Raw genomic sequence first — 3,677 nt, forward strand, 5'->3', positions numbered from 1 at the left:
ACTTAGGAATTATTCCTCTAATATTCTACTTAACCATGCTAATGCCATAGAAAGGAGTACCCTGAGTGATCAATGATTAGTTATTATGCACTATTCATCTATACATTTACCTCTTGACTTAACCCTGTTATGAGTAGAATATTGGTTATGGTTTACTTCTCCATCAACAGTATAAGTTATCAATACATGTCAATGCCAGACCTTCCCTATGGTAAAAATATAAATAACGATACCAGGAATACTCTAAGGTAAAGTGCTACAATGGTATATTATCTGTGCGCTTGCAGATTCCTTTCATATATGTATATATATTCTTCCTAGTCACATAAAATAATAAAGAGCTACTTAGTATTATTCTAGTAGTAATGCTAAGTAGTACCAACAAGCATCTTTGGCATCATCACTAGGGATGACAACCTAGTAAAGTAATGTTAAGAGATGTAGACATACATTAGGTGACTACTAAAATAAATGACAAGTTAATAAATACCAACATAGCCCCTGAGCATTTTTGCGATCACGAAGTGATCGTGAAAGCACTGTGTTGTGTGCATATTGAATGTGGGTTTGTAGTTCATGGCTTGTTCAGCCTTGCCATGATGCCCAGTGATATGTGACTATTGAGCCTTGCCATGTCAGTGTGCCGTGTTTCAGGGTTCGTGACCTAGGTGAGATCGAGTGGTCACATCGATGCTATACCGACCCTGCCTTTGAGAGGGTCTCGATTTTCCCCGACCTCACATGGACATCTAACTTTGGTTGTGGCCTCACATGGTTTGTCATGCGGTGCGGGGGTTTCTGGTTGTTCAGTTCACCCTTAGGCCTATAAATATAGGCCCTCCTTCCATTTGAACCACTCATGGCCATAACTGCAAATCGCTCTCTACATTCCTGCTGAAACATTGAGGAAATGGGAGAGAGAAGTTTGGGGCTCTCGCCATTCATCCTTCTGGGGGTCATTTGTGGTGGCCGGAGCCAGTCTCGCCCCTTCCAATGGCTGGTGCCAGAAGGAGGTTTGCAAGCAGGGGAAGACCAGGGAGGTGCTCAGGCCATTTTCTGGGCTCAATGGTTTCAGCAGCTCCTAGTCCTTTTAGGTCTGGGTTCACTAAACACTGGTCCCAATGGCCACAATTAGCTTTCCTAGGAAATCGTGGGAGTCACTTTCCTCTTGTTTCCTAGGGTATGATGGTGGTGGCTTCTGAGGACACCAACCCTGACCTCTCCTGCATATTTTGGCCCAAGGACGTGGCGAGGAGATTTGTGAAGGCCCCCCTGTTGCTCCTCACACTGATGGTGCTCATCCCTAGATGTCGAGTTATAGGCCTCCATAGCGGCGATGAGCCTCCGAGCCCCGAAGCCAGGGTCATGCACATCTCCAACACTTCCTAGAGATCTGCAGCACTTTCACCATCAAAGGAGTCACCAAAGATGTCATACTACTTCGCCTCTTCCCATTATCACTCCTGGGGAAGGCGAAGCAATGGTTCTATGACAACAAAGATAAAAACACTATATGGGATAACTACTCCACTACCTTCCTAGCCAAGTTCTTTCCCACAAGCAAGACCAATGCTCTACATGGGAGAATCTCAAGTTTTTAGCAACAACATGATGAATCTATCCCTGAGGCATGGTAATGCTTCCAAGATTACATATCAGAATGTCCTCATCATGGGATGGGGAATTGGCTACTAATGTAGACTTTCTACAATGGGTTGACCAATAGTACCCATGAGACTATGGATGCTGCTGCTAGAGGAGCTTTCATGTCACTCACACTCCCACCTACAACAACTCTCATGGAGAAGATGGACTCCAACCAAGGTTGAAATGAAGAACAAGTTCAAACCAGCAAGAGAAGTGGAGGTATACATCACCTCAAGGAAGTAGACATGTTGTCTGCTAAGATGGATCTACTGATGAAAAAGCATGAAGACCAAGCCAATGAGAAGGAAGATGTTATGCACATTCATGATTCTCGCATGACATGTGAAGAGTGTGGAAACACTGGGCATTCAGGGAAGAACTACCTAGAAACCCATGAGGATGTAAACTTCATCAACAATAACTACTTTTGTCCTCAATAGAATCAAGGATGGAATCAACAACAATGGCCAAATGACAAAGGTAATTACCAAGGTAACCCTCAAGGTAATAATTTCAATTAGCCACCCTTAAGAGAATTAATTTCTTGCTAAGATAAACTTATGGAGGGTTTATCTAGAAAACTAGCTTCCAATGATAGAGTTTTAGAAAATATAAATAATAGAATGGATAACCTCTCCTCTGCCATTAAGAACTAGCATAGCTTTAATAAAATGATAGAATCGGAAATAGCTTAGCTGGCTGCTGCTGTTCCTCTGACCGACAATGGTAAGATTCTAGGGCAACCGGAAGATCTAGAAACTGCAAATCTTGTTGATATTCATATTGCAACATATTACTATATAAAACCATTGATGGGAAGGTGGATAGATTATACCTTATCGGAAAAGAAGAGTGATCTAGGGGGACCTATCATCCCCATCGCTATTGGACCTCACATTTTGCAAGAAGCTATCTGTGACTTCGGCAACAAGTGTCAACATTATGCCTAAGGTAATCTATGATAAAATTAATGGAGATACTTTGTTGTACACAAACATACGTTTGCAACTTACAGATTAGTCACTCTGCTACCCCAAGGGAGTTCTTGAAGATGCCATTGTTCAAGTGGGACAATCATATGTACCCACAGATTTTGTGGTTATGGAAATGGGTGGAGATGTAAGGGCACCCATTATTTTGGGCTGACCTTTCCTGAGCACTGTGTTGACATTTCTTAGCATCACTCTCAATGAAGTTGTCATCCCTAGCATGATGCCAGAAATGCATTGTTGGTAATTATGAGAACATTTGTAAACTATATACATATAAGGTATCCGCAAGCGCATAGATAATTTATCATTGTAGCATTTCACCCAAGAGTATACCGACCGAGTATCATTATTTATATTTTATCCATAGGGAAGAGCTATTGGGTTGTGTTGGCATAGAGATATTGACAAATATGTATACTTATGATAAAACCACTCTCATGCTATGGCAGGGATAAGTCAAGTGATAAATAAATAATAAGTGTAAGGTAATAATGGTATTCTAGAGATAGAAATAGATACTCATAAAATATAGTAAGGCTAAGCAGGAGATTCGTTAAGAGCAAAAGATTCCTAAGTCATTACTTATCTACTAAGTCTTTTTTACACCCAAGTATATACACTCTCATCTATAGTATAACTAACTTTGGATCTATGCATAAGGAACATTACTAAGGAAGATTAAGAACTGAGCTTGTCTTCCTTCGCAATCATGTTCTACGTGCACTACAAATAGGAGTGGACTACAAAGGACTCAATGGGAGTGTCACATCCGCGATATACCACATGACCTAGAGTGTAGAAGGCATCCATAGGCAAATAATATCTAAGCTTAGCCTATACTAGAAACTTAAAGAATTGGAGCTCTACTCTCTTCTCTCTAGAAACTCTAATTTTTGGTCTACTCTTGACTTATGGCATGTGCTCTAGAGTGGGGGCAGGGGCTGGTTATATAGGCCAGAGCATCCAACATGAGCCCTTGTATCAAACCGACTTAAAGGATGGCGTAGATGCATCCTAGGAGGTGGTGGGAACCCGACG

General features: G+C 41.4%; 1 non-coding gene across 1 annotated transcript; it reads right to left on the bottom strand.

Moving 5' to 3' along the window:
* Nucleotides 1–1,569: 1,569 nt before the first annotated feature.
* LOC136462172 (small nucleolar RNA R71) lies at nucleotides 1,570–1,678 on the bottom strand. The gene has a single exon (XR_010760690.1). It is a non-coding gene; the product is annotated as a small nucleolar RNA R71 (small nucleolar RNA).
* Between the last annotated feature and the right edge of the window lie 1,999 nt (nucleotides 1,679–3,677).

This window comes from Miscanthus floridulus, chromosome 6, assembly GCF_019320115.1.
Source record: "Miscanthus floridulus cultivar M001 chromosome 6, ASM1932011v1, whole genome shotgun sequence".
Lineage (NCBI taxonomy): Eukaryota > Viridiplantae > Streptophyta > Magnoliopsida > Poales > Poaceae > Miscanthus > Miscanthus floridulus.